Source organism: Triticum urartu, chromosome 5 (assembly GCF_003073215.2).
Source record: "Triticum urartu cultivar G1812 chromosome 5, Tu2.1, whole genome shotgun sequence".
Lineage (NCBI taxonomy): Eukaryota > Viridiplantae > Streptophyta > Magnoliopsida > Poales > Poaceae > Triticum > Triticum urartu.
This window is the reverse complement of record NC_053026.1, coordinates 544,859,396-544,885,096: the sequence shown is the minus strand read 5'-3', so window position 1 is coordinate 544,885,096 and position 25,701 is coordinate 544,859,396. Positions and strand designations below refer to the sequence as shown.

Sequence of the window (25,701 nt, the reverse complement as noted above, 5' to 3'; positions counted from 1 at the left end):
GGTTCAAAGTAGTTTGGAGGATGAAAGTGATGGATCTTTGGAATTGGACGAATTTGCATGCAATCAGTAGGCTCGGGAATTCGCAAGAGAACAATAACGACTGTTCTTGGATCTGGACACCACCGACCAAGCGATAGACGGGATGCCAAACGAGAATAGAGGACACCGAAACCAAGGATGGCCATGCGCAGCAGCATAGGAAGACCGCGATGAGTGCGTTCTGTCGGACACATAAGGGAGCACACAAAAAACCATGGAGGCAGTGGGAGCAGCATAGAGAGAGCGAACTCAGATATATGGCTGCATTGGACGAAGGCGCAGGCCTACCGAAGTAGCCTTTGCAAAGTGGTCACCCATGTCATTGTGTGATCTAGCCGCTGCCATTTCACACCTGCGCGCACTAGCATACAGCATCCGCTGTGACCCAGGGGCCACTACCCCAACGTCCTTTTCGTGAGTAGAGACGGGCACCACCATGTTTGATGCAGACTAGAAGACGTTGGTGCACCCTTACCCCATCAAAGATAAACATTGCGACTGCCGAGAAGGGGCCCCACGAGCAACCATTGCGCATGCACTAGACAACAACCACCCGCACGCCCTTGGACAACGCATGACCATCACGCAGACACTGGCATATTGCAATCCAAAACACGACAATTGCAGGACCTTGGCGGCACTATCTGCCTAGCTGGCCCAAGCGAGAAGCGCATAAATCTTCCATCATGTTCTTTTGTTGATTCAAAGTAGATTTGAGTTTTTCTTAAGAACCAATCAATTTAGAAAAATCAATTTATTTTACTAAATAAGTGTAGCCTGCACTTTTGTTCAAAAATGCAGCTAAATAGAAAAGTTCAAGTTGCACTTTGACTGAACTAATGTTTCACTTTTCTGAATTGAACGAGACTTCGGAAAATATCACGACTTAGGCATATACGGAGAAGAGACCATAATAATGACTTGTGGAGTGTTGAGCCAGCTGTTCAGCTCGCTTGGTATGCATCTTTGATGGCCACGCACTGGCATAGAACATTATCAGCCAAAACCACTAGACACCACCATGGAACGAACCGAAGGCATCTCACCTAGAAGATCTTTTGAACAAATCACGGCTACTACACATCCTTGTACAGTGGGTAAAGAAACAGAATTACCACAAGAAAGAAACTGAGGAACTATAAACCGAAAGTGCCTACATAAAATTTTCACATTGTTTGTCTAGCAGGTCTATAGCTAGGATAACATCTTTTTTCGCCCCTTCTCCCTTTGCCTGGTCCAACAAAAATGTGAAAGATATGCAGATATAGAGTCCTAGGTAGGCTAGGACAACCGAATGACGAGCATGAGCGGATGACGGAGAACGGGGCGGCTAGGTGCTGCAATGGTAGGGGAGGGAGGCTGTCTTCACCGAGCAGCAAGGGAGCCTGGACGCCAGGCACCGGCGGCAGCACAAATCCAACACAAACTCATTCACCCAAGCACCCACCGGCCTATGGGCCTCATCCTTCGGCTTGCAGCTCAGCCACCACTTGAGTTGCACATGCAGCGAGGGCAAATCGGCTCGTCATGGCATAAGATCTGCATCCAGCCTCCACCGAGATATCTACGGCCATATCATCCTCCTACTGTCGTGCATCGCGGATCGAGTCCAGGCGTCCGCCATCAGCAAGCACTGGCGCTGGGTAGCCTTGCAGAACTTGTCCCCACTGCCATGGCTCCTCAGGCCCTCCACCGCCCGGACCGATAGCTACAATATCTTCGGCGGCTCTGCTGATCCGCGCTTGGCCCGCTCTGACGAGGCCGCGGGGCTTGTTTCTGTTCCTCCGCTCCGGGAGGGTGGGTCGTGGCATCATCCCATCACCGACGCGGTAATGCCATGCTCAACCTCCGCACCGGCGAGCGCATCACCCTCCCGGATGGTGTGTGCATCCCCATCAACTCCGGCGACATCAGGTTCCCCAAGATGATTTGCGCAGCCGCCATGTCTGCTGCCCCATCTTTTGGTGCCTGCGTGGTCGTGGCCTTAACGTCCTATTGCTGCTGTCAAGTTTGTTCAGTTTTATCATGTAGGTTTTCTGTTTCAACTGAAGTCTGGTGTACGTAAACATGTTCTGTACCTGTACGTGCCCATTAGTCTACATTTTCATCTTGTATGTAGCAGAATAAAAGAACCTGACATGTGCTGCGTTCACGTGGGGGTGCGTCTAGTAGAAGGACCAGGCCGTGATCTCAATCGTGGGATGGCACGATGGCAGTGGATCGTGGCTTAGGATTCGGTCCAAGTTTGTTAGTCTATTTCCTAATGGAATAAAGGAAAGAACGTAAAAGACGCAGGTTAAGCGCGTCGCAAAACTGCTCTTCCCACCGGGTGTTCGTGTGTGCCTCTCTCGCGTGCGTGCGTGTGTCTGTCGTCGTTGTTGTGTGATCCGGCCTGAGAACCAACAATTCGTATACAGAGTTTGGTGGCGATACGGCGGCGGTGATTGGAGGCGCAGCAGTGGCGGCGACGTGAAGCAGATGGCGGAGAAGGACGTGGCCAAGGATCTCTCGGGCGGCACAAAGTATCAGCCGCCCAAGAAGCGCACCAACGGCGATGGCAGCTCAGAGGAGGGCGGTTCCATCGTGGTGCGTCTGGTGTAGAGGGCCACAAACTTTCCCGTCCAGTACCCGCAGCTGACGGAGTCCAACTATCAGTTGTGGGCGACGAAGATGAAGATCATCATGCGCCCAATGGGCGTGTGGTCGGCGGTCGAGGGTGACGCCCAGTTCGACGAGGAGAAGGATCAAGGTGCGATGGCGGCGATCTCACAATCTGTCCCTGACGACGTCATGATGATCCTTGCCGAGTACGAGACTGCGCGTGAGGCATGGGCTGCAATCCGCAAGATGCGGGTCGGAGAAGACCGCGTGGTGCAAGCGCGGATCCAGTCGCTGCTGCGGCAACTTGATCAGTTGACTATGGCCGATGGGGAGGACGTGTCGTTGTTCTCTCGACGCCTTACCACCCTAGTGGGCAAGCTCAGGTCTCTGGGAGAGAAGGTAACGTAACAGAGAGGACTGTTGTTCAGAGGTTGTTTGCAGCGATGCCGAGCCGTTTCTCATAGATCATCGGAACTATTGAGCAGTGGGCGGACATGAGCAAGATGACGGTAGCTGAGGCTGTGGGTCATCTGCGTACGTTTGAGGAAAACGAGTCTGACCGCTATGATGGTCGCAGCGGCAAGGATGATCAACTGTTTCTTATGACCAAGGCCCTTGAGTCCTTTTTCCAGAAGAAGAAAGGCAGTGTCGGCGCCGGCGGAAGCGGCAGTAAGGTGAAGCCGAACCAGGGTCAATGTCCTGGAAACATTGCCGCCGGCGGTAGCGGTAGTGGTGGCGGCAAGAAGGGCAACAACAACGGTGGCAAGCAAAAGGAACACCGTAAGTTCGACATCACCAAGGTGAAGTGTTGGAACTGTGAGAAGATGGGGCATTTTTCTTCAGATTGTCCTGAGCCCAAGAGAGAGTGAGCTCACTTTGTTGCTAATGATGAAGAGGATGAGCCCGGGCTGCTGATGGCCGAAGTGTGTGACTTGGTCATCGCCTCTGATAAGGGTGGCGAGCAGGTCCTGTTGAATGAAGAGTGGGTGATCCCGAAGCTGACCGGTGAACAAAATCTGAGTTGGTACTTGGATACTGGAGCTAGTAACCATATGACTGGGTCCATCAGCAAGTTTCCGGAGTTGGATGAATCTGTGAAAGGTACTGCACGTTTTGGTGATGGTTCCAAAGTTGAAATTTGTAGGAGAGGTTCAGTACTAATGGAAACTCAGAGCGGAGAGCACCGTGTCCTAAACGAGGTTTATTACATTCCTCGGCTGAAAAGCAACATCATTAGTTTGGGTCAGCTAGATGAGATAGGCTGCAAGTACTCAGCTGAAGATGGAGTCATGGTGGTACTGGATCAGCAGAGAAAATTGTTTTCAAGAGTTAAACGTGCAAATAACAGATTATACATTCTTGACATACAGCCGGCACAACCGGTTTGTTTGCTCTCTCATCAAGATGATGAGGCATGGCGATGGCACGCTCGATATGGTCATGGAAATTTTCATGCACTGAAAAAGATGGGAAGAGAAGGTATGGTAAAGGGCCTACCAATGCTCGATCAGGTTCATCAAAGTATGTGATGGTTGTATGCTAGGGAAGCAACACCGAAACCCTTTTCCCTGTCAAGCTCGTTTTCATGTAGAGGATAAATTGCAGCTGGTGCATGGTGACTTGTGCGGCCCAATCACTCCAGCAACACCGGGAGGAAAGAAGTATTTTCTCTTACTTGTAGACGACATGTCCCGTTTCATGTGGATTGTATTGTTGAGGTCAAAGGACGAAGCTTTTGCTGCTGTTCAGAAGTTTCAGGCCGCATCCGAGTTGGAATCAGGTTGCAAGCAGAAGGTTTTGAGGACTGGTCGTGGGGGCAAGTTCACCTCAAATCAGTTCGTTGAATACTGTTAGGAATTGGGTGTAAACTACCACTTAACAGCACCATATTCCCCAAAGCAAAACGATGTAGTGGAGCGTCGAAATCAAACAGTGGTAGGTATGACCAGGAGCTTGCTGAAAAGTATGAAGGTACCGGCCAAATTTTGGGGTGAAGCGGCTACAACGACGGTGTATTTGTTAAACCGTGCTACAACAAAGAGTGTTAGCAGCTACAACAGGAAGAAGCCAAGTGTTGAGCACCTACGCACTTTCGGGTGTGTTGGACTTATGAAGAAAGTAGGTCGGCATCTCCCCAAGTTGGCTGATAGGAGCTCTCCCATGGTGTTCAGTGGTTATGAAGCAAAATCCAAGGCGTACCGCATGTATGATCCGGAAACTCAGAAGCTACATGTGTCAAGAGACGTCGTGTTTGATGAGCAAAGGCAGTGGGATTGGTCGAGCAAAGGGGCAGAGCAGCAGGCGAATGAAGCCGCATGGAGCACCTTCTCAATTGGACTGGACAGTGAAACTCCTGCCTTGGCAACAGAATCATCAAGGAAAAACATTGTCGTGGCAGTAGGAACTCCAGTGAGAACCACTGCCATGGTAGCAGAAACTCCAGCAAGAACCCCTGCCACGACAGCGAAATCTCCTGTTTTTGAGACTCCTTCGCCAATACCTCCTGGACTTGGTTCCATTTGGTTGCAGGGCACTACCAGCACCTCAAGCTCGTCCGTGGGACCCCAAGGGAAGCGGTTTTTGGAAGAAATATATGATGAAACCAAGGAGATGCAGCTTGAGTACTCTGGGCTGTGTTTGATGGGTATGGAGGAGCCGACGACATTTCAGGAAGCTGAGAAAAAGGCATGTTGGCAGCAACCTATGAAAGAGGAGCTCGAGTCCATTAAGAGCAATCAGACTTGGCAACTTGTGAAGCTTCCACGAGGACAGACAGAAATTGGTCTCAAATGGTTGTTCAAGTTGAAGAAAGACACCGAAGGAAATGTGGTAAAGCACAAAGCAAGGTTAGTAGCAAAGGGATATGTGCAAAGGCAAGGCATAGACTTTGATGAAGTATTTTCTCCTGTTGCACGGATAGAAACCGTGGATCTCCTAATCGCATTGGCAGCTCATATGGATTGGGAAATCCATCACATGGATGCGAAATCCGCTTTCTTGAATGGGGAACTTAAAGAGGAGGTTTATGTGTCACAACCTCCTGGTTTTGCTGTCAATGCAGAAGAGAACAAGGTCTACAAACTGCACAAAGCCCTCTATGGTCTGCACCAAGCCCCTCATGCTTGGAATGCAAAGTTGGATGCTACTATCCAAGCTTTGGGTTTTGAAAAATGTCCAACCGAGCATGTTGTTTACAAGAAGTCAGAAGGTAATTTAGGTCTTCTTGTTGGTGTTTATGTTGATGATTTGATCATTACCGGAGGCAGCAAGACTGAGATAGAAGCATTCAAGTCACAAATGAAGAAAGAATTTAAGATGAGTGACCTTGGTTTGTTGAGTTTTTACCTTGGCATTGAAGTGAAACAAGCCCTAATGGTACAACTCTCTCTCAATCTGCTTATGCTCGGAAAATTATCGAGAAGTGCCAAATGGAAAATTGCAACCCCTCTCCGACACCAATGGAACAACGACTGAAGACAAGAAAAGTAAGTGATGCTCCACTCGTTGATTCCACATATAATCGCAGCATTGTTGGTAGTCTGCGATACCTTGTGCATACACGGCCAGATATATGTTACGCAGTTGGCATAGTAAGCCGTTTCATGGAGAGACCCACATCGGAGCACATGGCAGCCATGAGGCACATTCTCAGATATGTGCGAGGTACTTTGGACTTGGGCTATATGTACAAGAAGGGTGGAAATGGAAAACTGATTGGGTACAGCGATAGTGATCATGCCAGAGACTTGGATACTAGGAAAAGTACTTCTGGTGTGTTGTTCTATTTTGGTGAAAACCCGGTCAGCTGGTCCTCACAGAAGCAAAAGATTGTGACCCTTTCTTCATGTGAGGCTGACTATGTTGCTGCTACGGCAGTGACATGTCAAGGTATTTGGTTGGCGAGGCTGCTCGCGAACCTGTTGGGAAGATAGATAGATAAAGTGCTACTGAAGGTTGATAATAAGTCAGCGATCTCACTCAGCAAAAATCCGGTCTTTCACGATACACTAGTAGAAAAAGGGCCATTTGTCCTGGTTCGTAAGGGCCTTTTGTCCCAGTTTGGGAACCGGGACTAAAAGGTCGTTACTAATGCCCTTGGCCTTTAGTCCCGGTTCTTACACGAACCGGGACAGATGGGCCTCCACGTGGCCAGCACGGTGAGCCCAGGCAGGAGGCCCTTTGGTCCCGGTTGGTGGCATGAACCTGGACCAATAGGCATCCACGCGTCAGCTGTTCAGGGGAAAGGGTTTTTGTTTTTTTTCTGAAGGGGGGGATTTGGGGGTTTTGTATGGTTAATTAAGGTGTTTCATATATGGTGTTAGGTAGCTAATTAATTAATAGAGAGAAGTGTCCTCTCTTATCTCTGTGCTTGGTCGATGCTACGTACTATGCGCATAGTGAGCACTCGACACGCTAGCTAGTAAGCAAAAATGAAGGAAACAGAAGATCGTCATGAACATATGCATATAGAGAGAAGTGATATCGACCGCTCCTTCTCCGAGAGATTGGTCTAACAACAAGTTTTCGTATATCTACCCGACGCTACTGGCTACATATATACAATATAAGATCTCTTACAATATAATCCCCTAATTATATATGAACACAGGGTCCACATAGTATTCTCCGTGTTTATCGATCACGTGGTCAAGAAAGAATGCCGCCAATTCCTGTTGAATTCCTCGCATGCGATCTGGTGCTAGGAGTTCATCCCGCATCTGAAACATCTAATTTGAAGAACGGGGTCAATACATATATATGAATGAATGAAACTCAACACAAAAGATGGTAAATAAAGTTAAATTCTGAATTTTATTGCTTACGCACTTCATATTGTTTTTTAGTGTAGCCCTGCTCACAGGTCGTGTGGCGGATGGACTCACAAATGTAGTATCCACGGTAATTATTTCCGGCTTCTTGCCACAACCACTTTACAAGAAATAGAGGTCAATCAAACTGATAAGCAAGCATGCTAAAATGGCATTGATGAAACTAGCACTTGAATCACTAGGAGATGCGCGGAACATGCTAGTAGTACTTACTTTCGCGTGTTTAAATTCCTGCTTCTTCGGCAGTCCCGGCGCTTTTGAGGTGATTTTTTTTCAAACCCTGCCAGACAAAGAAAATAATTACTTGATATCAGGAAGTGAACAAAGTTTCCAATATGGTGCGATAATGATCGGTTTAACTTACTTCTCAAGAATTTCAGTCATGTTCGCATACTCCTTGAGATCTTTTCGTCTCGAGTCTAAGACGGTTACTAGTCCCTGCTCGAGCTTAATCTCTAGGAGAATATAGTGGAACCTGCGCACGGATGCATAAATCATCAATTATATTACTATAACCTCGACTAATAAGGAAAACCGAATATGCAAAAGAAAGTAACACTCACTTGAAGTTGTAAGGAAAGAGTATTATAGCTTTGTTTTGATTTAATACCAACGATCGTTGCAAGTTGGACTTGGTTTCTTTTTTCTTAAATTCAACCGAATATGCATCTATGATATTTGTGTTAATGAACCCAATATCACCGATTTGTCTTTTTTTCAATTCGGCAATCTCCAATCTACATAATATAGTGAGAATAATTATAAATACATGCAATGAAAGAGCTGACCTATATATAGAGACTTAATGACATAAGTAGTACTTACAGACAGTAGCAAGTGACCGTTAATTTATCGAGCGCCCTTTGATTGAAAAACTGGAAGAACTCCTCAAATGGAACATTCAACAGATCAGTTCCAATGAGGTCATCCTCCTCTTTAACTCTCAGCGTCAAAGTATTCCTCCCCCCAGACTCTCTGCAGGTTTTCATGTACCAATCATGGAATCTTCGCATCATCGTTGTTAGAGACCTTTCATCATTGACGAGAGGCTTCCCGTACTCGTATCTGTGTTCTTCCACCTCCAAGAATTCATAATGTACATCGTCGGGTAGGTAATCATCAAGATTGTTATAACCGGGCACCATCCTCGAATCGTTAGCGACGATATCGCTAGACACATTGAGCGGGGGGAACGATTGGTTCGCTTGTTCGCCTAGCTGGGCAATTTTTTCCCAGCTCGTCATTCAGCTAACCTTTGATCACTAACAGTACTTCCCGACCGCTCCTAGTTGCCTTTCGGCGGAGACTTTGGTGGTTTCTTCAGGGCTTCCAGAGTGCGCTTCGCTTTCACCGGATCTACCTTCTCCTCTGGAGGTGGATGTTTCTTTGCTTTCACCCCTTCAAAGAAGTTCCTCACTTCATGTCGCATGATCTTCTCATTTTCCTCTGGGTCATCTCGTATGGTAACTTCTCTGGAGTCTTCAGAGAAGGACCGAATCTGTATTGACTCCCGCCTCTGGATGTACTGCTAGACGCCAGAGCAGACGGAGCGGCTGCGGCTATCTTCTTTCCTTGCTTATGAGGAGGAGGACTACGACGCGCCGGAGCAGCCAGGGCGGCGACGGGTCTCTTCTGCCCTTGCTGGCAAGGTGGAGAAGGAGGAGGCTGGTGGCTGCTCGGGCGCGCCGGCGCAGGCGGAGAAGGAGGCGGAGTGCCGCCACGCGCCGGAGAAGGAGGCTGAGTGCCCTGATCACTCGCCGGAGGAGGAGGCGGTGGAGGAGGCGGAGTGCCCTGACACGCCGGAGGAGGAGGAGGAGGAGGCGGAGGCGTCCAGTTCGGAAGGTTGATGAGCTCCTTCCGCCATAGGCATGGAGTCTTCAAACAAGAACCCAGCCGAGTCTCCCCGTCACCCGTAGGGTGGTCAAGCTGGAGGTCCTCAAATCCTTCTGTGATTTCATCCACCATCACCCTAGCATATCCTTCTGGAATCGGCCGGCAGTGAAAAGTTGCACCAGGTTCAGGAGGTGCAACAGAGCCAACAGCCGCCTTGACTTTAAATTCCATCCACTACGTCATAAGGTGGCAATTTTGAGACTCCGTGATAGCATCCATGGGGTAGCTAGCAGGAGCCGTGAAGACAGGCTCCTGAAGCAGCTCGTGGAAGCCACGCTGCTTCTCTGCTGAGATGGCGGGGTAGCTTCGGGTGTAGCTTCGCAGGTCGCATGCTGCGGGCCTCGTCTCGTTCCTCTAGCGCTTGTACCCTTGCGTGCAGCGCCTATAGTTGGGTCAACTCCTTTTTCTTCTTCCTCTTCCGGCGTTTGTAACCGCCTACGTCGGGAAATCCAGCCTTCCACGAAAGGGATCCTGGCGTGCCTCGGGTCCGTCCGGGGTGCTCAGGATTCCCGAGGGCCTCTGTGAGCTCGTCGTTCTCTCTATCAGGAATGAACGTCCCTTGCTGCGCCTTTTTGATATACTCCTGAAGCTTCTCGATGGGTGTGTTCAGATGCTCGTTGGTCCAAACGCACTTCCCTGTTACAGGGTCCAATTTTCCCCCAATGCCGAACCACCAAGTCCTGCAACGGTCTAGCCAGCATCGCATCTATGGTTCGATCCCTTTATCAATGAGGTCATTCTCAGCCTTGTCCCACAACGGTCGGGCTTTTAGGTAGCCACCTGACAATGTGCGATGGTGATGCTTCTTCTTTGCGGCATTTTTCTTGTTTGTCGCTGACATCTTCGCTGCTCTCTCAGATGTTTTTTGGTGATAAATGCGGGCCACTGATCTTTGATCTTCTCAAAACGGCCGATGAATTCTGGAGTCTTGTCTTGGTCGACAAACGATGATTTCAGCTCATTCTTCCACCTCCTGAATAGCTCAGCCATCTTCTTAAGAGCATAAGCCTTGATCATTGGCTTTTTAACTGGATTCTCCGAATCCTCCTCTAGCGGGAAGGTGAAATTTTCCTGCAACGCGGTCCAAAGATCAGCTTTCTGCCTATCGCTGACATAAGACACCTGAGAGTCTTTGTCCTTAGGCTTCAACCATTGCTCGATGCTGATCGGGATCATGTCCCTAACTAGAACCCCGTACTGAGCATTAAATTTTTGCTTAGCCCGGAGGGGTTCAATCGATTGGCCAGCGCGATCAATTTCGATGATCGTGTACCTTTGATCCACGCGCAACTTTCTCTTCGAGCCTCGTCTCGTTACCGAAGTGTTGCTCGATCCGAGGGCTAGAAAAGAAGAAAAAGAAGAGAGTTAATATGTGTACATACCAAAAACAATTAATGCATCAATTAGGTATAGTCAGCACATGCTTAATTAATTAATATATATACCTGGCCGGACTCCGTTCGGTCACCGAAGACCTCATCACGGTGTCCTTCCCCCTCCATTCGGTCACCGGTGTAACACTCCAAAAATTTTAATTGGTTTTCATCAAAAGCTTTGTTGAATTTTTATTAAAAGAAGGCATTTAAAATTTCTTTTCCAGAAAACCGTCCTCTTAAAAACTTCCTTTTCTTTGGCAAGGATTTTATTTTTTCAAAACTATGGTGTTTGATCTTTTGAAACTTCTTCTCTGTTGGTTTCCTCTCAAATTATTTTGGGAGTTTAATTTTTTTTTCTTTTAAAAAGAAACTCTATGAAAATTTGGGATTTTCATATCTTGGAAACCACCCATGACTTGGTATTTTTGCCCATGTGATAAAACCCCTCCAAAACCTCCCCTCCTCCTTGTAATCAACCTAAGATCTCTGTCCCAACTCATCCAAGCAAGTTTTGGATTTTATTCTAATTATTTTTCCCTCAGATCATTTCTGAAAATTATTTGGAGCCTGAGTGATTTTCAAAGCAAGTACCCTTTTGCTTTTGAGTTTTTACCTCAAACCAACTCTCCTGGATAGTTCTTTGAACCCACAACCCAGAACCATCTTGATCCACTCCTCCCCTTTTCAAAATTTTCAAAATTTAGTCTCTGCAAGTTTGGACCAGATTTGCCAAATTTGGTGAAATTCATATCTACACTTCTCCAAAAATTCCACAAAAATTCAGGCAGCCTACTGGAGCAATGAGTAGCCACTCCACCAAAAATCAGCTCAGGGAAAAATCACCAGAGGCCAAATTCATTCTGTCGAACACCTTGCATGCACTGCTGCTGTTCAAAATTCAGAAAGATTCAGAGTTCAGTGTCGATCTTCGACAGAGGTTCAATCACATGCCCACAGTGCCCTTGGCACGTTCCTCGCCGCCTCTTCCTCCTGTCTGGAGCATCCCGCACGCGCGCTTGGCGTCTTCCCGGCGTCGGTGGCGCCCCTGGCCGCCCGCGCCGGCGTGTCTTGCGGCGGCCGAAACCCCGTTACAGCCGACAGGGAACAAGAACGGCGGCTCAACGCCGTTCCGCGCCGCCCTTTGCTCCATGACTCTAGGCATGGCCCATGCATGCCAGCGCATGCCCGTGGCACCGTCACCGTGGCCCGGCAAGCACGGGACGTGCTCCCTGCCGCTGATGGGCCCGCGCCGCCCCGTTCTGTCGAGCTCGCCCTAAGCATCAAATCCCAGCCGGGTTAGCACCTAAATGGAGCCAGTGGACCTCCGTGATGCCGCCCAACTCCCTAAGCACCCCCGACCAAGCTCTGCGCCGCCGTAATCTTCACCGGAGACCCCCGTTCACGGCCACCGCCTCGGACCGCCTATATAAAGGGCCCCCGATGTCACCCTCGTGCATGCATCATCACTACACCTCACCAACGCCCCGCCAGGCCACCAGGAGGACCTCGAGGAGGTCTCCTCCCCTAGCTCCGGCCGCCCCGATCCGCCTCGGCCTCCACCTCGATTCGCTCCGGTGAGGCCGTCTCCGGCGCCCAAACCCCGTCGGTTACTCCCTCTAGCTACCAGAACCCTAACCCCCTCCTGAATTTCATCACTGCATCTCTCTCCGACGAGCCCCTCGATCACCCGAGCCGCCGTCCGCCGGAGCAAGGCTCGCCGCCGACGTGGTACTCGCCGGCGACCACCACCACCACCACCAACCGACGCGGAAGGGTGCCCTGAACTCGGAGGTATCCTCCGATCTCCCTGCCTCGCCGTGGATCGCCGCCGGCGACCACCGCGGCTCTCGGGCGCCGACGAGCTTCGTCCCCCCCCCCATTTGAAAGTTTAAACCTGACGAGTGGGACCCCACCGTCAGCCTCTCTGCCCTCTCTATTGAATCGTTTTCTGGAAGCGCCTTCGGGAAAAATGCGCTTTCCCCTCTGGACCGGCGTATTCTATACGGGAACATTTTCTGTTTTTATGAGCTAGCCCCTGGGAACTTTCTGTTTCATTACAGATGAGTCCCTGGACAAAAACCTTTACAACTTTTAAATAGAATAATATTTTTGATTGATTCTTTTTCTATTCTCTTCAGATTTTTGTCTAGTTTTTTTATCATATTTATTTGAAAAAAATTTGGAATACTTTTTGTGCACCTCACGGTATTTATGATAGCGCATATATTTTCTTTATACCGTAGATACCGAAGGAGGTGACGGGACCGCAAACTTCACCGAGCTAGGCTCCGACAACTCCGAACCAGGCAAGCATGTTTCAACTTTTGATATGATGAGTGTCTTGGCATGTTTTGCATTTGTTAGTCTCATGGCATGTTGATGAGCATACCGATGAACGTTATTTCCATGCACTGTTGAGGTAAGTGAGTTCGATGATCCATAAGTGGATGGATGTGAGTGTGAATGGCCATGTGTTGGCATGAGGATGGGTAAGATGGCAGTGTTGTAGCATGCCAGTCTTATGCCAGACTATATGACTTCAGTGTCAACCCGTATCATTCCAATTCCTACCATTCTTCCTTCCCTGTACTACCACATGTTTTCCGCAAGGAATATGGCGTAGTAAGTTGTAAACCGCTTACCTGGTACACACCAAAAAGGAGAGGCCGTGATGATGGTTCCATGGCCCTGGATTAAAGCCAGTCATCCAGTCAGGGGGCATGGGTGTTTCCGGTTGGGACCGAGAAGGGGGCACCCCTTAGAGCGCGCGTATATAAATTTGATCCCATGCTATTCGAGATTGTGATCTCCCCGTCTCAAAAGTTTTTCTTGGACGATGTCTAGGGTGATTCCTAGCATCGAGAGGTAGGATGGGTGTGTACTGGTTAGCCGTGTTTTCTTCCGAAATACCGTAAACGGAACTAGTCCTTCGTGACTACGGAAATCCGTTGGCTGTGGGAATTTTTTTGTACAAACTCTGCAGAGTCATACATTCCTTGAATCATCTATTCTATGTCCAAGTTCAGTATCATCTTATCCTGACAAGTGCCTGTTTTGATGACAGAGACTCCGGTGAATCGTATGAGTGCTAATTCCGGTTAAATGATTATTCCTGTGGATGGACTAACCCGTTTATTTTCATGAATTGAATGTTGGTTATGAGTATTATTTACTTGTGAATAAAAGCCCTTTATGTGATGTCGCTCAGATGTCCGACTGTGGCATTGTTATATGTTACTTTCGATAAAAGCCCTTTCTGTGATGTCGCTCAGACGTCCGACTGTGGCATTTCTTTTAAAAGCCCTTTCTGTGATGTCGCTCAGACGTCCGACTGTGGCATTTCTTTTAAAGCCCTTTCTGTGATGTCGCTCAGACGTCCGACTGTGGCATTTCTTTTAAAGCCCTTTCTGTGATGTCGCTCAGACGTCCGACTGTGGCATCATTTCCTTATTTTTATTTGTTCACCTTTCGAGGCGTTGCTTCAGACACACGATCGGTTTTTATTTATATTTTGTTGGGACTTCAGGTGGACTACCGCCGTTTCCCTTTTACTTACTTCGCTATGCTAATTTTTTTGAATATACATTGGTGAATTAATCGTGACGCATTCATCCCTGCATTTGTTATATCTCATGTCCGAACTGTCTTGCGAGTACTTTCAAAGTACTCACTTGCTTGTTGATTTGGCCAGATGCTGATGAAGGCGATCTCATGGATGAAGAGTTCGATAGTGAGTCCGACGCCTAGAGGAATCCCAGTCAGTCTCGTGCGACCCTGGATTTGGTCACTGTATTATATCCGCTTCCGCTACCAAATAAATTCATCGAGCCTCACCTCGACGCTCGATGAGATGCCAGTTTTAGAGTCATGTATCCCACTCCCCACTGTGTTTTTCCACCACCGCCCTATCCTCCAGTCAGTAGTATGCCTCCAAACCACTGTGTCATGTCCGCCATTATGTATAATTATTGGTGTGCTTGTAATAATTTGGTTGAGCTACCGTAGCTCGACCCTGTAATATATTTTATGCTACTGGCTTATTGTATCAAGAAATTGTCCACCGGTAAGGAGAATTTTTCTCATACTGGACACAAAAGATTGGTTTCTCAATAAATATTTTTATTGGAAAACCGGTCGTGACAACCGGAGCCGTCATCCCGGTGTCCTTCCTCCTCCATTATTTGATCATCGTCGTAGCCTGCTTCTTCATCCTGTCTTTCCAGACCATCGGTGCATGTGTCGTTGAGAAGCGGCAAGACGGCATCACTTTCGTGTGTGATTATCTCCCCCAACACCGCTTCTGTTCCTTTGTCTCGAGGGTGCAGATCCATAGTTTCTGCAAATATGTACAACATGGCAATTATTATTCAAACATGACAGATGGATATATTAGTGGCAAACCCTTGAAGCTAGCTAGTTCTACGTTTGCCACTAATATATCCATCTGTCATGTTTGGCCACCCCGAACTAGCCTGGCCTCAACGCTTCTCTAGGGTTTCGGGTGGCCTCGGCAACGCTTCAAGGCTCTGGGGTGGCCTCAACAATGCTTCAAGGGTTCGACGTGGCCTCGACGACAATGCTCTTTTAACTTGGTAAATTTGGGTGGCCTCAAGAGAGTTTGTCGATCGGGTAGGGGGGCGGCGGGAGGGGGTAGGAGACCGACATCATTTTCTTCTAGGGTTTCGGTGTCCTCGAGAGTTTTGGTCGAGTGAGAGGGCCGGGGGGTGCTCCCGACGTCCCCCCTCACTTTAACAAAGAACTATCTTAAAAAAAGACTTGCTTCACCGTGGGTGCTCGAGCGGTGCGACGTGGACTCGGTGGAAACACTTTATGAAAATGCGGTGGTGGCCGGGCCGGGCGGTTTTCTTTTCCTTCTTCATTTTTCCTTTATTTTTTCTTATATGTTTGTTTTCGTTTTCATTCTACATTTTCATATATATGAAAAAAATAAAGTTTCTATACAAAAGTGCACAATTTTTATGAACAAATTACAACATCTAAATTAACTATACATCTAAATAAATATAACTACAATCTGAAATTTTCCTAATCTTAAAATTAAACTAAACATAAACTAAAATAATATAACTACACATCCATCGATACATACATACACATACATATACATATACATATACATTATATATGAAAAAGAAATTCTAACTTTTGCATATTCATTTATAAACAAATTACAACAACTCAATTAACTACACATCTAAATTAACTACACATCTAAATTAGGAAAATTCATATGAGCTCACTAAGGGGGCGGCGATCGACGAGGAGGCAGGGCACGGGGCCGACGGTGAGGGGCGCGGTGACAGGCGACGAGGAGGCAGGGGGCCGCGACGGTGAGGGGCGCGGCGACGGGCGATGAGGAGGCAGGGGGCGGGTGAGGGGCGCGGCGATGAGCGACGATGAGGCAGGGGGCGCGGGGCGGCGACGGCGTCTGGGCGGCGCGGGACGGCGTCGGAGGCAGGGGCGACGATGGCGACGACGAGGCGCAGAGGGGCAGCCTAGCGGCATCGTCAGGGCGGGGAAGATGAACAGAATGAAGAATTTCACAAGTGCTAGTTATATAGACGAAACATTGGTCCCGGTTCGTGACACCAACCGGGACGAATCCGACCTTTAGTACTGGTTGGTGCCACCAACCGGGACCAAAGGCCTTTTTTCAGCAGCCCAAAGGGCGGGAAGCGGCGGCCTTTGGTCCCGGTTGGTGGCACCAACTGGGACTAAAGGGGGGGCATTGGTACTGGTTAGTGCCACGAACCGGTACCAATGCATTCCTTTAGTCTCGGTTGGTGCCACCAACCGGGACCAAAGGACTTGCACAGCGGGGTGGTGGTGGGAGTTTAGTCCCACCTCGCTAGTTGAAAGGCGCGCGTAGTGGTTTATAAGCCCCACTGATGCGCCCCTCTCGAGCTTCTCTCCATTGCAGGCTTACGGGCCTAATTGTGACTGCTATGCCTGATGGGCCTACTGGGCCTTCCGCGGGCCGGAATCCTGGCCCATGGATGGGTTTCTAGTCGTATTCAGGCTGTGGTGGTCCAGTATGTGGCAATTTTTTATTTTTCTCTATTTTTTTTGTTTTCTTTTTTGCTTTATTTTTTTGTTTTGTTTCTACTTACAAAAAAATAATTATTTATTTTATTTTATTTTGTTGCTAATTACTTATTTATTTTATTTTATGATAATTCTTTTTGCTATTAAAGTTTCTACTTAAAAAGTTCTTTATGAAAATTCTTTTTGCTTTTAATGATTTCGAACAAAAAATACTTTGATAAATTTAGTTGCATCAATTTTATATAATTTTAGTTTCATAAATTTTAGAGGTTGCTTATAATGTTTTGAACAAAAATACTTTGATAATTTTTGTTTCATAAATTCTAATTATGTTATTAAATTTTATTTTATTTTATTTCTTTCTACTTATATATTTTATTGAAGTTTATATTATTTTATATCAAATTAATTATTTATTTTATTTATGATAATTCTTTTTGCTATTAAATTTTCATGCATTTACTGATTATTTTGAGCTATAAGACCATGAAATTGAAAAGCATTTCAAATGAACTCTGAAAACGTTAAAAGTTGGCATGGTATTATCATTTCACCCACATAGCATGTGCAAGAAAGTAGATAGTGTTACGGCAAAAACTACATGCACTTCGTGTACAAAACGGACAATGTCTTTCGAAGTGTAAGGGTTTCATACGGAAACTCATCTGTTACAAAGGGATTTCATTTTTTGAACTTATTTGAACTCCATACTTTTTCTGTGTTCAAAATGCACCATTCAAAGCCATATCATCAATTTTCAACCCTTTCTGACTTCATTTGTTATTTTTCATGCATTTACAGATTATTTTCAGCTATAAGACACTGAAATTGAAAAGCACTACAAATGAACTCTGAAAAGGTTGAAAGTTGGCATGATATCATCATTTCACCCACATAGCATGTGCAAGAAAGTAGAGAGGCTTACGGTAAAAACTGGATGCACTTCGTGTACAAAACGGACAATCTCTTTCAAAGTATCAGAGTTTCAAATAGAAACTCGTGTGTTACAAAGAGATTTCATTTCTTTGACTTATTTGAACTCCATATTTTTTCTGTGTTCAAAATGCACCATTCAAAGCCACATCATCAATTTTCAACCCTTTCTGACTTCATTTGTTATTTTTCATGCATTTACTAATTATTTTCAGCTATAAGACCCTGAAATTGAAAAGCACTACAAATGAACTCTGAAAAGGTTGAAAGTTGGCATGGTATCATCCTTTCACCCACATAGCATGTGCAAGAAAGTAGAGAGGCTTAAGGTAAAAACTGGATGCACTTCGTGTACAAAACGGACAATCTCTTTCGAAGTATCAGGGTTTCATATGAAACTCGTCTGTTACAAAAGGGATTTCATTGTTTTGAACTTGTTTGAACTCCATACTTTTTATGTGTTCAAAATACACAATTCAAAGCCACATCATCATTTTTCAACCCTTCCTGACCGCGTTTGTTCTTTTTCATGCATTTACTGATTATTTACAGCTATAAGACCCGAAAATTGAAAAGCACTACAAATGAACTCTGAAAATGTTGAAAGTTGGCATGGTATCATCATTTCACCCACATAGCATGTGCAATAAAGTAGAGAGGCTTACGGTAAAAATTGGATGCACTTCGTGTACAAAACAGACAATCTCTCTCGAAGTATCAGGGATTCATACGGAAACTCGTCTGTTACAAAGAGATTTCATTTTTTTGAACTTATTTGAACTCCATAGTTTTTCTGTGTTGAAAATGCACCATTCAAAGCCACATCATCAATTTAGTACGTATAGTTCTCATGAATAGATAAGTGACCAAATTAATAGAAGTTCATCATCACATTAAAAACAAAGTATACATAGTTCTCATTGAACAACATATAGCTCTCTAGAGCATCTAGTTAAACCATACATTGAAACTATGTAAAACCTTTCAATGCAACAAGAAATGCGATCATAATCACAGCCAAGGTAAAAATTGTTACAACGGCATAATGATACCAAGCCTCAGTATGAATGGCATATTTTCTAATCTTTCTAATCATCAACAGCATTGCATCCATCTTGATCTTGTGATCATCGACGACATCCACAACATGCAACTCCAATATCATCTTCTCCTCCTTAATTTTTTTATTTTTTACTTCAAGTAATTGTTTTCTTCTTCAACTAAATTTAACCTCTCGACAATATGGTCGGTTGGAATTTCCGGTTCAACTACCTTCCACATAAATAAAATCTATGTCAACTTGATGGGCATAATTGTCATAAACAATAAATGAAGCAAATAGTTATAAAAGATAATATATACCATATCCGAATCATAGCCAGGACGAGGGCCAGCAGGGGCGGATACCAAAACCATCGCGCTATATAATAACAAGCAATAATAAAAGTAAGAAAATTAGACAAGTATCTATCTAAAGTAAGAATTTTTTTTCGGAAGAAGATAAGAGGCTCACCACGGTGGTGCAAGCGACGAGATCGGCGCGGCCGATCGATGGCGGTGAAGACGGGGACGGGACGTGACAGACCGCTAAACCTAGACAAATCTCGGGGAAAATGGAGCTTGCAGGTCGTGCTTCGAGAGGAGAAAGCTTAACTAGCGTGGCTCGGGCATTTCATCTAACACCTCGTGTGCATAGGAGGTGAGCTAGAGCACCCAAATGCCCTCTCCTTGTCGGCCAGAAAAAACAGAGCACTGCGGAGTGCTCTGCTGCGGCGACAGGGTGTATATAGGCAACTCATTTGTCCCGGTTCGTGGCTGGAACTGGGACTAAAGCCCAGCCTTCGGTCCCAGTTCGATCCAAGAACCGGGACCAGTGTTTGTGGGCCAGAAGCGAGGCCCATTGGTCCCGGTTCGTGCCTAGAACTGGGACAAATGGGTCCAAACGAACCGGGACCAATGCCCATGAGGCCCGGGCCGGACCCTGGGCTCACGAACCGGGACAAATGCATCCATTGGTCTCGGTTCATGGAAGAACCGGGACTAATGGACTGGCCAGGCCCGAACGAAAGCCCCTTTTTCTACTAGTGATAGAAGCAAACACATTGATTTGAGATATCATTTTGTGAGAGAGAAGGTGGAGACTGGTGACATTGATATTGAGCATGTGCGAACTGATGATCAGCTAGCCGACATCTTGAGTAAGTCATTGGGGCGAGTGAAGTTTCAGGAGATGAGGAAGAAGGCTGGGGTCACCGCAGTGAGTGACATGAAGCAAACTTGAGGGAGAGAATGTTGCTGCTGTCAAGTTTGTTCAGTTTTATCATGTAGGTTTTCTGTTTCAATTGAAGTCTGGTGCATGTAAACATGTTTTGTACCTGTACATGCCCATTAGTCTGTATTTTCATCTTGTACGTCGTAGAATAAAAGAACGTGACATGTGCTGCGTTCACGTGGGGTGCGTCTAGTAGAAGGACTAGGCAGTGATCTCAATCGTGGGATGACATGATGGAAGTGGATCGTGGCTTAGGATTCGTTCCAAGTTTGTTAGTCTGTTTCCTAATGGAATAAAGGAAAGAACGGAAAAGATGAAGGTTAAGCATGTCGCAAAACTGATCTTCCCACCGGGTGTTCGTGTGTGTAGAGAGATGATTTGCAATACAATAATCGTTGTATTGATGGGGTGCTGGTGCACGTATATAGATTACAAGGGAAGGCCTCTACCTCAACTATACAAGACTAGGAGGTGGGCCACAACTACAATACATGTGCAATACAAAACACATACTCAACACCCCCCGCAGTCGAAGCGTCGCCGGAGACAGAGAGACTGGACCGAAACTCCTCGAAGACGGGAGTAGGCAATCCCTTAGTCATCACATCATCAAACTGTTGCGACGTCGGCACGTGGAGAACTCGAACACGGCCAAGGGCAACCTGCTCGCGCACGAAGTGAATGTCGAGCTCAATATGCTTCGTCCGTCGATGGTGCACCGGGTTGGCGGAGAGGTAGACCGCGCTGACGTTATCGCAATAGACAAGAGTGGCCTTGTGAACATCACAAAGCAACTCTTGGAGCAGCTGATGTATCCAAGAGCACTCGGCCACGACGTTGGCCACGGCACGATACTCTGCCTCGACGCTGGAGCGGGAGACCGTGGGCTGCCGCTTCGAGGATCAAGAGAACAACGAGGGCCCAAGGCAGACGCAGTAGCCTGATGTAGAGCGTCGCATGTCGGGGCAACCAGCCCAGTCAGCATCCGAGTATGCCACGAGGTCGGCGGAGGCAGAGGGCGTCAGGGTGAGTCCCGAGGACATGGTGCCGCACATGTAACGAAGAATACGCTTCACTAGAGTCCAGTGAGAGTCACGCGGGGCGTGCATATGGAGGCACACCTGCTGAACAGCGTTCTGCAGGTCGGGGCGAGTCAGCGTCAAGTACTGTAAAGCACCGACAATAGAGCGATAAAAAGCTCCATCGGACGCGAGAGACCCCTCCAGAGCAGAGACCTTCGCCTTCGTGTCGACGGGAGTGGGCGTCGGCTTGCAGTTAAGCATACCGGCACGCTCAAGGAGCTCGTGGGCGTACTTCTGCTGATGCAGAAAGAAACCGTCAGCCCGGCGGATCACCTCGATGCCGAGAAAGTAGTGCAGGGGCCCAAAGTCCTTGTGGGCGAACTCATCACGAAGACGAGCAGTCAGCCGTTGACGGAGATCGGGGTGGATGCCGTGAGGATGATGTTGTCGACGTAGAGCAGCAGATATGTAGTGGCAGCTCCCTGATGATACACAAAAAGTGAGGCATCGGAGCGAGTGGACCGAAAGCCCAGAGACTGCAGGCAGGCGGCGATACGCTGGTACCAAGCCCGAGGCGCCTGCTTCGACCCGTACAGAGAGCGGGAGAGCAAGCACACGAAATTGGGGTGCTTGGTGTCGACGAAACCAGTAGGCTGCTCACAGAACACCTGCTCGGCGAGATGACCGTGCAAGAAGGTGTTGGAAACGTCCAACTGATGCACAGGCCAGGCGCGCAAGACGGCCAGCTGAAGGACGGCGCAGATCGTGCCCGGTTTCACAAGCGGGGCGACAGTGTCGGTGAAGTCCACGCCCGCGCGCTGCCAAAAACCATGAACCACCCAGCGAGCCTTGTAGCGCTCGAGAGAACCGTCTGGGCGACTCTTGTGGCGAAACACCCACTTGCCAGAGATGATGCTGGCACGAGGGGGTCGCGGAACAAGCTGCCACGTGCGGTTGCGCTGTAAGGCATCGAACTCCTCCTGCATCGCAGCTAGCCAGTGGGGATCCCGAAGGGTAGCACGAGCGGAGGTGGGGACGGGTGATGGCATCAACGTCGAGGCGGTGCACACATACTCGTCGGCGGAGTAGCGCGTACTGGGCCGAAGCACTCTTGCTCGGGCATGGGTAGTCACGCCAAGTGATGGGGCAGCAGGCCGGCGGGTGCCGCGGCAGAAGGGGGCACGGCGGTGGTGGCACCCGGTGCGGCGACACCCGGTGCGGCGGCGGGGGCCGCGGTGGTGGGGGCACCCGGTGCGGTGGTGGGGCCCGCGGCGGCGGCGGCAGCAGAGGCTGCGGCAGCTGGAGCGACGGGCAAGGTCGAGGTCGAGCCCGTCGCAGGGGTGGCGGCGGCGGCGGCGGGGGCCGCGGCGGCCGATCCCGCGGCGGCTGGAGCGACGGGCGAGGTCGAGGTTGAGCCCGTCGCAGGGGTGGCGGTGCCAGCCGGGGTGGTGGGCGGTGTGCCCACTGAATCGACCTCGTAAGAGGGAGTCGAGAACCTGGGAGGTGGCGACAGAAGGTGCCGGGCCGGCTGGGCCGCCGGGGGGTGCCGCTGTGCATTGCTCCAGTTAGGGGGCGCGGGGGCCGGTGCCGAAGAATCCGCAGCCGGAGGGACCTAAAAAAAGGGAACATCGTCTCGACAAAATACACGTGCCTCGAGGTGCACACACGATGAGTGACAGGATCATAGCACCGGTAACCTTTGGTATTGGGAGGGTAGCCAAGGAAGATGCATGGGACGGATCGGGGTGCGTGCTTGTGTGGTGTGGTGGACGCGGTGCTGGGATAACAGGGACACCCAAAGATGCAGAGACCATCATAGGATGGTGGTGTACCAAAGAGAAGGTGGTGAGGAGCATAGTTCCACCGAGGACGACACAGACGAATGTTAACTAAGAGGGTGGCGGTGGCGAGGGCATCGGGCCAAAACCGAGCGGGCACGTTTGAGTGAAAGAGTAACGTGCGAACGCAGTCATTAAGAGTGCGGAGAATGCGCTCGACGCGGCCGTTCTGCTGTGAAGTGTAGGGGCAAGTCAGACGGAAGATGGTACCGTGAGAGGCGAGAAGTGTGCGAAGACCAATGTTGTCAAACTCTTTTCCGTTATCAGTTTGGAGTGCAAGTATGGGGCGACCGAACTGGGTGGGGACATAGGAATAAAAGGCGGTGAGTGTGGCTAAAGCATTAGATTTACGACGAAGAGGAAAAGTCCACACATAATGAGAATAATCATCTAAAATCACCAAGTAGTAGAGATAGCCCGTGTTACTCGCAACGGGAGATGTCCAAACATCACTATGAAGTAATTGGAATGGAAAAGTGGAAACTGAGGTGGACGCACTAAAGGGAAGACGAACATGCTTGCCTAAGCGACATGCCTCACAAGAGTGCTCGTCGAGCTTATTACATGAGAAAGAGAAACTCCTAAGAATTTGACGTAACACGGTGTGGTTGGGGTGACCCAAGCGAGCGTGCCAAAGGTCGATGCCGGCGGCAAAGGCGACAGGTGTGGAGGTGGAGGCGCCGGCGTGCACGGGGTAGAGCTCATCGGGACTGTCACAACGGTGAAGGACCATCCGGGTAGGGGCGTCTTTCACAAAAAAGCCAACGCCATCAAATTCAACAGTGAGTGGGTTCTCACGAGTAAGACGACGAACGGAAACTAGGTTCGTGACTAAGTCTGGTGAAACAAGAACATTAGACATATTGATGGCTGTGGAAGTGGAGGGAAAACTAGCGCTACCGATATGAGTAATAGGTATGGTGGAGTTGTTACCGACAGTGATACGAGTGGGTGTGTGAACGGGAGTGGAAGAGGTTAGGTTACCGGGATGAGCTGTCATGTGTGCGGTAGAACCTGAGTCCATGTACCAGTCGCCTCCACCGATAGAGCCTCTCGGCGACGGCGCGGAGTGCTGGGCGGCGAGGAGGGCGGGGTCCCATGGCGCAGGTACCGGTGGCGGTGAGAGGCCCCCGTAGGGCGGCGCCGAAGTGGGTGGGCCATAACCACCGAGGGGCGGCGGCACAAGAAGGGTGCCGTAGCCGGTGCTGGTCGACTGGTAAGGTGCGCCGATGAACCCCCGGTGGCCCGCGGGGAGAGCCTGCGAGTAGTGCGGGGCCCAGCCGGCGCCCTGTGCCGGCAGCGGCACAAGGAGGGTGTCGTAGTCGGTGCCGGTCGACGGGTAACACCAGGCCAGACAGGCCATAGTCGGGGCGGGCGGAGCAGGGCCGCCGGCCATTGGCGGGGACGGCTGCATGTGGGTGACGCCGGATGCGCCGTAGGCGGCGACCGCGCCGTATGGCGCCGGGGCCGCACTGGAGGGTGCTGGTGGCGGGACGGCAGAGGCGGCGGCGGACAGGCCGGTGAACTCCATCGGCGGCGGCGCGGAGGAGTCGCGCGGCGGCGGGGTAGCGGCGACGCGAAGGAGTTGCGCGGCGGCGGCGCCGCGGAGGAGTCGCGCGGCGGCGGGTTAGCGGCGGCGGCGGCACGAGAGGATTCGCGCGGCGGCGGCGGCGCTGGGTCGCGGCGACGGCACGGGAGGAGCGCGCGGCGGCGGCAGTGGTGGGGTGGCGGTGGCGGCAGCGGAAGGCGAGGATTAAAACCTAAAAACTAAAGTGCATGCTCTAGCCAAAGCAACCAAAAGACCGATCTGATGGAAGAGACTAGGCAACACATTATACGTCAACACTCCCCCTCACGTGTGGCTCCCTCAGATCTAAACGTGGACCCAAAGTGGGCTGCAATTTAATTGCGCCAGCCGGGTCTTGAACTCAAGACCTCTTGGCTCTGATACCATGTAGAGAGATGATTTGCAATACAATAATCGTTGTATTGATGGGGTGCTGGTGCACGTATATATATTACAAGGGAAGGCTTCTATCTCAACTATACAAGACTAGGAGGTGGGCCACAACTCCAATACACGTGCAATACAAAACACATACTCAACAGTGTGTGCCTCTCTCGCGTGTGTCCATGTTTTCTTCGTCGTTGTTGTGTGATCCGGCCTGAGAACCAACACGTCCAACCAGACAAACATGACCTTATGCTGCCCAGGCATGTAGTGTTGGACGTCGCTGCTAGCAGAGATGAAGGCCCCGCCCAATGCTCAAGATCCGACATACCACCACAGATGGTTCTGGGCAGTCAACTCAGATGATGACCTCTACTGCTACAAGGCCCAACTTTTGACATCTACGCATACAATTGTACATCTTGCCTATGCGATCTGTGTTCCCAGACAAACATGGCACACAGAGGTATCATATCACGCTACCTCCTTCCCTCCGCCAGTGGCGCCGATCTGTCGATGATGAGGAGATTCTTCTCGGTGTTGAGAGGTCCCATGTCACGGTTCCAACTCTTCAAGCTACATAAGGAACAGGAGGGTCGGCCGGCTTCCTGGTCCTGGCGTGTCTACCTGATGGCCGAGCAGGTGCTCTTCGACGGCCGGGCCTGCTCCAAGGCCTTCGACACGGGACATGCTGGCAGCCCGGGTACATCTACTTCCTCGACGATGTCTACCCTGGTGGACTGCACAGTGTCCTACAGCAGAACGAGTATCCCTACGCCGATGCCGGAGGGTGGCGTTCCTCAATCTCCAGTGAGATCCAGCGTTGTCTGCCATGGTCTCCCCCTTCGGACACCTCGCCGTGTGTTTGTTACCACCACTAA

The 25,701-nt window shown here is 49.2% G+C and overlaps 1 pseudogene; it reads left to right on the top strand.

The window, feature by feature from the left end:
- The first annotated feature begins 355 nt into the window (after positions 1 to 355).
- LOC125507349 lies at positions 356 to 25,701 on the top strand (annotated as a pseudogene).